This window comes from Myotis nattereri, assembly GCF_964212035.1.
Source record: "Myotis nattereri genome assembly, chromosome: 1".
Classification (NCBI taxonomy): domain Eukaryota; kingdom Metazoa; phylum Chordata; class Mammalia; order Chiroptera; family Vespertilionidae; genus Myotis; species Myotis nattereri.
This window is the reverse complement of record NC_138075.1, coordinates 139,785,972-139,795,191: the sequence shown is the minus strand read 5'-3', so window position 1 is coordinate 139,795,191 and position 9,220 is coordinate 139,785,972.

The following is a 9,220-nucleotide window of genomic DNA, read 5'->3' as shown; positions in this document are numbered from 1 at the left end:
GGAAACAAAGTCCCAGGAAATTTCACCCTCTCCACACCATCTGGCTAGTGAGTGGCATTCCCCCTTTCTACTGGCCCCTGGGGCTTTATCAAACAGGTGGTTCCCTTTTGCTTTATGATAAAGTGGTGGAAGCCAGTCTGATGGTTACCTTCCTCTACTTTGTGGAAGCCGTGGGGAGCCTGGCTTCTGATATGTGTCCCGCCTGTGTTGTCAGATGCTTATTAGCCTGGCTCCTCCATGTTGGCTTGGCTCCTAGTCACAGAGTCCAGTCAAGCACTGACCTGAGATTACTGGGCACAGGACTTCTCAAGACTTTTCTGAGTTAAACCCCTTCCCTCCGCATCTCTCTTCATCGCGGCCTCTAAGAAAACAGCTCCAAGATTCATAAAACAAGGTGAACTCCCTCACTCCAGCTTCCTTGTTAGAGTTTGTCCTGGCTCCCTGACATCAGCCATGCGCACACCACAGCTTAACCATCAGCTCCTGGGCGTGGGTGTCACAGAATCAGTTGTTCTCCCAAGTCTGACCTCAGAAGAGGCGCATTATACAAACAGGTACAAGATGAACAGTTTGGCAGGAGTTTAGTTACCTCGGTTCATGGAAACTCTTGCCAGCATCCATGCAGAGGAAGTAGTGCTTTAATTAATGGAAAATGTATGTGAGCCCCTCTCAGGAAACAGGGCTCAGAAGAGTCATGGTATGCGGCACCTTGGGGGTGTTTGTGAAGGAAGAGGTGGTTCTGCTTTGTCTAGAGCAGCGGTTCTCAACCTGTGGGTCACGACCCCTTTGGGGGTCGAAAGACCCTTTCACAGGGGTCACCTAAGACTATCAGAAAACACATATATAATTACATATTGATTTTGTGATTAACCACTATGCTTTAATTATGTTCAATTTGTAGCAATGAAATTGGGGGTCACCACAACATGAGGAACTGTATTAAAGGGTCGCAGGATTAGGAAGGTTGAGAACCACTGGTCTAGAGGATAACACAATCTCTCCGTCTCTCCTCCCCACACTATGAGACAATTTCCTTTTGATTGTCTTCCTCTGAGGCGGAAGTGAGTCCTTTTCAGAGTATTCAGCGCCAGCAGAACCCACCTCTGCAGTGATGCGTAGCCACTGTGACTGCAAACACAGGCTCTAAACACAGTGATCAGAGGCCTGGGCCTCCGCCTCCGACCCTTCCTTCCCCAGGTATTTCTCCTCTATTAGCTTCCCCTCCACTAGCCCCTCACAGAGCTGTGGCTTCTCTGTGAACAACCAATCAGACTCCGGCCCTCATCACACTGAATGAAAAGTGCGGCTTCATGTCTCTCTCCCACAAAACTGTGTTCCTTTAGGACACAGCCTGGCTATATTCATTGGCCCATATTGTGGGATGATTCAACATGTTGAATAAATGAACGAATAAACTCTCAGATAAGCTCTGATAAACTCTGGTTAAAGTGAAAATGATCACTGGGTCCAAGTGATTCTTAGGATATTTGCATTCTAAAAGCCTTTCACCAAAGGAATTAGAGAATTTTAAGCATCAGGTAGTTAGGAGGGAGAGGAGTTTGGGGAAAATTCAATGGCACATCATGGGCAGAAGAACAAGAGGACCCTCAAGCCCAGGGTACAGATGAAAAGGTGACACATTATCTGTAGAGAATATAAAAGCGGTAAGAAATCTGACCAAAATCAGTTTACTTTTATTATTACTTTTATTGTAAAATTGCTGATGCAATTTTAAACAATGTCATTGATAAAATACCCCTCCGCTAAAAAAAAATTGGTTTAAGTTTCAAGCAATTGCTGCAGTTTATTGTTAATATTGATAATATGTGTGTCATATGATCACAGTTTTGTAACTTATGCTTTAATACATATTGTATTCTATTTATAATTTAATTCAGAGAAATCCTGGTTATATAACTGCCCTGTAATGCCAACACAGTTGCACATGTTCCTTTGGAGAGTAAGTTTCTCCCAGTTCAGAATATCTTGTGTTTGCTTTGGGTAAAGTTCATGTCCGCAATCTCCAAGGTACTACATGTTCTTGCATTTAAACAGTATGTTATAAAGAAACAGTGATAGCACAGTAATTTCAAAGATGGATTTGAATTTCAATCCTGTCACTCTATTTGACAACCTGTAGGGACTTTTTAAATTTTATTTAATATTTCAATTTTAAAACTGTGAAACAGTGAAAACTATGCAGTATAATTTCTTGTAGGTGAAAACTTTAATTCATATATGAAATATTTTACTGAATATTAATACTGTCTTTTAATATACAATTTATTCAGTTTAATTGATGATTGCTTTGAAGTTACACAATGAGTTCTGGGAAAACTTAATATTAGTGATATTATTTCATAGGTGCCTAAATTATACTTTTGTAGATCTTTCCATTTTGTTACTTTTTTTTGTACTGTAGTATTTCTTTTTAGGCTTTATTTATTTCCCTAGCCTGGATATATAAGCAATGTTCATGAAAAGAGAAATTTTATGATATTTCTTTTCCAAGCATTCTTCTTCTTCTTTTGATTTTATAAATGTTAAGATAGTTTTGTTGTATAAAGGAGGCAGTTAAAATATGATCCACTCCAAATGACAAATATAAGAGAACGAAAATGGAAGCATTGGTAAATGCCAGTAGCTGCCACCTCCCACAACCACATCAAAATTACAACTAAAATACAGAACAATTATCATTCAGAACTGCCTGAAAGCTGGCTGGATGGAAGTCCTACAACTAGAGAAGTAAAGAAGAAAGTACATTGAGACTGGTAGGAAGGGTGGAGGCACTGAACCCATGTGTGGCATACTTTTAATCAGGAGAGATATCTCAGCTGCAGTGGCCTCCCATGAGGAGCAAGGGGTCCCAGCTTCACACCAAACCCCCAATCCAGGGTCCCAGAGCTGGGAAGAAAAGTCCCCGTAACTTCAGGCTGTGAAAACCAGCGGAGATTGTGGCTGAGTGACACAGAGGTTGCTGGAGATCCAGGCAGTTCCTTTTACAGGGCTGGTGCACAAACTTAAATGGACTTGCTCCCTCTGAGCTCCAGCACTGGGACAAGGGCTCAGGGAGATTCAGGGACATATGGAAAGGAACTTAATTGCCTGGCATTGGAGCAAGAACTTAGGGGCGACTTTCTCCCAGATAGGGGTGCTTGCAGGGGTCATTGTTCCTGTGCTGAGACCTCCCCCATTGCAGAGCTGACTGACAATCACATTTGAGTTTTCATCAGCCTGGTTCACACTATTCGATCCATCCTGGTGATTCCCAGAGACCCTGCCCCATTCAATTTGCAGCCCAACCCAAGCTGTTTGCAGTGGCTTTTCCATATGAATTGACAGTCCTGGCTCAGGCTTCAGCATTTTCTTAAATCTCTCAAACAAACAGCAGCTAGCATCAGCATGCCTCATATCTATCAATAAGAGGTCCAAGAAGCTTGGCCTCTCCGAATGCTTTCAACCCCAACACAAGTAGCAGCTATCTGAAGATCGTACTGTAGCTCCTGCCAGGTGGCCCCAGGCAGTGGCTGACTTTGCACCTCTCAGGAGGCTCCAGAGCCAGTGCACCAGGTGGACAGCTTCAGACCATACCAGATTACAAATCTACACATCAATGAGCAACACACTCAAGGGGCAGACTCAGTAAGCATCAAACCCCACTGAAGCAAGTCCTGCTCCAGACGAGTGTCTCCTGCGCAGCAGCTCTTCTACTGTAGTCACAGCTGGTTCTCACAGCCAATTGGCCTGAAGGTAATTTCCTTTCAGTGATGACAACAGCAATCAAGACCCAACTACTGTGCACACAGCCCACACAGGGGCACACCTAGAGTGCCCGGCTCAGGTGACTAGGAAGGCTGAGCCACTGGATTCTAAAAGACACCTACTACACAAGGCCACTCTACCAATTCCAGGAGACATAGCAGCTCTACCTAATACATAGAAACAAACACAGGGAAGCAGCCAAAATGCAGAGACAAAGAAACGTCACAAATGAAAGAACAGAAGAAATCTCCAGAAAAAGAAGGAAATGAAATGGAAGCAAACAAACTACTAGATACAGAGTTCAAAACAATAATTATAAGGTTGCTCAAGGATCTTAATAAGAGCTTCAAGGGACTTAGTGAGACTTTCAAGGATCTTAGTGAAAATTTCAAAGACATGAAAAAGGACCAGTCAGAAATTAAGCATACTAGTACACTAATTGAAATAAAGAGTAATTTACAGGGATTGAACAGTAGAGGATTCCAAGAATCAAATCAATGCTTTCGAATATGAGGCAGCAAAAAACACCCAATCAGAAGAGCAAAAAGAAAAAGAATCCAAAAATATCAAGATAGTGTAAGGAACCTCTGGGACAACTTCAAGCATACCAACATTCACATTATTGGGGTACCAGAAGGAGAAGAGAGAGTAATGCATTGAAAACTTATTAGAAGAAATAATGACAGAAAACTTCCCTTATCTGGTGAAAGGAATAGACGTACAAGTCCAGGAAGCACAGAGTCCCAAACAAGAGGAACCCAAAGAGGCTCACACCAAAACACATCATAATTAAAATGCCAAAGGTTAAAGACAAAGAAAGAACCTTAAAAATCAGCAAGAAAAAAAGCAATTAGTAAGAAGGGGGGAAAAAGATTAAAAAATATGAACAATAAATTGCAATAAATACACATCTATCAACAACTGAATCTAAAAGTAATAAACAAACAAGCAATCTGATGAATAAAATAGAACCAGAGGCATGGAAACATGGAACAGACTGCCAAATTTCAGTGGGAACTGGGAAGCGGGGCCGGGAAGAGGTTAACCAAAGAACTTATATGCCTATATGCATTACCTATGGACACAGACAATAGGGTTATGAAGACTTGGGGTGGGATGGGAACCACGTGGACAGGGGCAGTGGGGAGAAAAGGGGAGACATCTGTAATACTCTCAACAATGGAGATTTTTTTAAAAAGAACCCATGAATGAACTTAAGTCATTCATGCTTTAAAAAAAAAAAAAAAAAAAAAAAAAAAGTCAAATATACCAGTAATGTCACTGGGGAAATCCAGGGCACTAAAATCATCCATTAAGCAATGCTCCCACTCAGGCCAGCAATCAGGGCCAATCTGTGGGGCAACCGGTGGGGAAATTGGGGGGACCCCTGCTGGCACCCACCTTGGCTGGCCTGGGGCCTGCGGGCTGGGGGCAGCTCCTGCATTGAGTGTCTGGCCCCTGGTGATCAGTGCACATCATAGCGACCGGTTGTTCTGCCATTTGGTCAATTTGCATATTAGGCTTTTATTATATAGGATTTTTACTTTCTTCATAACATTTTTCACTATCTGAAATTCTCCTCTCCTCCTCCTCCTCTTCTTCCTTTCTCTCTCTCTCTCTCTCTCTCTCTCTATCTCTCTCTCTCTCTCTCTCTCTCTCTATCTCTATCTCTATCTCTCTCTCTCTCTCTCCTCTCCTTCAATTCAAATATGACCTCAGGAAAACAAAAACTGTGTTTGTCTTTGTAATGTAAAGAACATTTTTTGAATTATTTATTAATTAAACAACCTATACCTAAGGCAGATTTCTATTCCAGTCTGGAAATGCTGACCCTCTTTATGGTACTTGGAGCCAGAGTGGGTCGACCTTCCCCTGTAGGCTGCCAATGTTCTGCACCCTTTAATTAAGCCACTATTTTTGGTCAGTGGAGCTATGATATTTCAAGTCATGTTGCTAAGGGCAACATACCTTTGCTGTTCCATCTCCATCTACTCCTTTCAAAAAGAGTACATAAAAGATCTTTTAAAGGTTCATGTGTGAAAAGTCCCCGGAGGAAGAAAAATGCCCCCAAAGTGATTATAAAGATCTAGTTCCACAATGTGAAAAAAATTTTTCAACACATAAGCAAGTGTTAAAGGTATTTGCTTCTTAGTTATTTTAACAGTTTATTATGGGGTTCTTGGGAGGGAAAGAATCTTCTAGACATAAAGACATAGAAAGACAGAGTTCCAGGCTCTGTGATTTGTTACAAACTATTTGGGATAGTAGGAAGGACCATGGGTAGCTTATCACAGCACTCTTAAAGTGAGGTTGGCAGCAAGACCCTAGGTTTGACAATCACTGATTACTTCCTCTCCCACATGCCCGCATTCAATCAATCTCCAATTCTTACAGATTAAACTCCAAACTCTTCCTCAAATCTAACCCTTACTATCTATTTATTAACCAACAGACTTTTGGTTTCCCTGACTTTAATATTGTCCCCAGCCCTCAATCTATTCTACCTAAGGCCAATAATCAGACCATATCCTTCACTGTATAAAATGCTCCAATAGCTCCTCTTTGCCTAGAAAGGAAGGTTCAAACTCCATAATGGGCCATAAAAAGGCTCTCTAGGATGCAACTGCCTATTTCTTGTCCCTCATGTTGCACTTAATAAACCCAACTCTTGTAGTTCTCTGAACATGTGGTGAGATTTTTCACCGCTGTGTCTGTATAGGTCGACTTTATGCTCATAATGCCTTTACCCAACCTTCTATTAACTGAATAATTCCTACTCTCCTTTTAAAACTCAATTTAACTGTCCCCTCCTCCTTGGAAACACTCCTCACCCAGTCAGAATTAGGTTCTGTCTTTCTGTATTCCCAAAGACTCCTCTGTTTTTCTCTGTATGCTGTCCAATTGCAATAATGTGTATTAGGACCTATTAACCTTATTAGACTATGGAATTCCTAAGGTCAGAAACTATATCTTATTCATCTTTATCTTAATGCCTAGAACAGTGTCTGACACATAGTATTTAATTAGTGCTTGTTGAATAAATTAATTAAGTAAATGAATATGTGAATGACAAAATAGTTTTTTCAACTTAAGTATACATTAGGAAAATCTAAAAGTAAGTTATATTTATTATGCATTTGAAGAAATGCTTTAATGTAAAAATGAAGTCATAGGAGCATGAGATCACCATGGTCATTTTAAGGAAAGTTGGCCCAACAGCAAGCTCAATCCCTCCTAGCCTGGCTTTCTCAAGTGCCAAGAAGAGACTCCTTGCCCCAACTTGTGCATGGAGGATGTTTTTCTCCAGGGTTGCTTATTTAGCACTTCTCATGGGCACTGAAATAACTCTTTACTGGGTCTGTTTACACCTAAGTTCAGAGCAAAAATAGAGACAAATGAAAAAAAAAAATAGAGACAAATGAGCTTCAGACAGGACATGCTTGTTTTGGAATTTACTGAAATCATAGTCTTGATCTGCAAACTTCTAGGAATATCTATGTGGTTCCAAGACATTAACATTATCTGTTTCTGGGGAGAGCTTTTCAACCTATACACATCCCATGTCCTCCTTCAGTCCCATTAGCTATCCACCTCCCTCCTACCCCCCACTTCTACACTTACTTGACTCTGGGAGGTTCTCAGGGTTAAGTACATATATTTCCTTATATTGTTTTAATTGATTTCAGAGAGAGGAAAAGAAAGGGAGAGAAATATAGAAACATCAATGATGAGAGAAAATCATCAACTGGCTGCCTCCTACACGCCCCCTCCTGGGGATCAAGCCTGCAACCTGGGCAAGAACATATATTTTGACAAAGCTTCCAATACTCAAATATGTTTTAGCCAAACATAACCCACCTGGGCAGCTGACCAGACTATCCCTCCACTCACGAAGTGCTGGTGCTATGGTCAGAGCAGAGGCAGCAAAATTTTTTCGGGACTGGATACCATACTTTTCCTCTTATACAGATCAGCCCAGCATTTCTGTAGTGTTTCCCTAAGAGAACAATAAGAATTAGGAAGAAATAACATCGTGGATCTGTGGAAAGGACACTAACAGATGCTGCAAGAATATGTGAATTAGAGCCCAGCTGGTGTGCCTCAGTGGTTGAGTGTTGACCCATGAACCAGGAGATCATGGTTCAATTCCCTGTCAAGGCACATGTCCGGATTGTGGGCTTGATCCCCAGTAGGGGGCATGCAGGAGGCAGCCAATCAATGATTCTCTTTCATCACTGATGTTTCTATCTCTTTCTCCCTCTCCCTTTCTCTCTCTGAAATCAATAGAAATGTTGATTTAGAGAATTCTACAGCAATGAGAACAGACTTGTCTTCTGAAATTGCATAGCCCCAAATAGGGTTTCTTTTGGCCGGGACCATGCCAAGAATATGCCTTGTAGCACCTAGTCTGCAGCCATGTGGTAAGGGCACACTTTTAATCTTTAATAAAGGTCCGCAAAGGCAGAGGGGAAGGGAGGGAAACAGAGAATAGTGATAGCAACTGCCACCCAAGTCCTTTAATAAGGTTGGGATTAGAAGAAAATTGTGCAAACAGCATAATAGAACAAAGCTATTGTAGAGAGACATTGCCCTCATAACACTCCTAGTGCCTCTGAATGTCTAGAAACTCAGCTAGCAAGATGTTTCAAGAATATCCCAGATCTCTCATAAAAACAAACAAACAAACAAAACCTTTTATTTGTTAGTCATTTATTTATCTGACAAACATTTATTGAGTTCTCTACATGTCAAGCACCTGGCTAAAAGACTGTGTCCCTTTTGTTTACTACTATATTCCTAACACTTAGTATAGCAACTGGAATACAGTAGATGCTCCATAAAATGTCCAAATAAATTTAAATGAAGAACTGAGGAGTTCTCCAGACATTTTACCAGTAAAATTTGTAAAAAATCGTTTTTTAAAATCATTCAAGCCCCTGGGGATGGTCTTAAAGGCATATGTAAATGAGAGAACAGCCTATCTAATAATAGACAAACATGGTAATTGACCGTACTTTCGCTATGCCTCCCATTGGCTAATTGGCATGATATGCAAATTAACTGCCAACAAAGATGGCGGCTAATTTGCATACTGCAGGCAGGGTGGGACAGCGCCATCCCACCTGCCCCACCGCCATCTGGTCCTTCTATTTGCGACCCGGGGCGGTGGGGCGGGACAGCGTCATCCTGCCTGCCCTGCTGCCATCCGGGCCTGCTATCTGCAACCCAGGGTGGCGGGCATCCGTGTGCTACCTGACCCGGGGTGGCTGGGCGGGGCAGCAGCGATCAGCGGCCTGCCTAGGCATCCCGTGTGAGACTTGCCCAGGGTGTCCTGTGTGCGACCCGACCCAGGGCGGCGCCCCAACCCCTGGATTGCCCTGCTTTGTGCGTGACCCGGGAGGCAGGGCAGGCACCGAGGGATCGGGCCTGCCATCTGCCACCAGAGGAGCAGGCC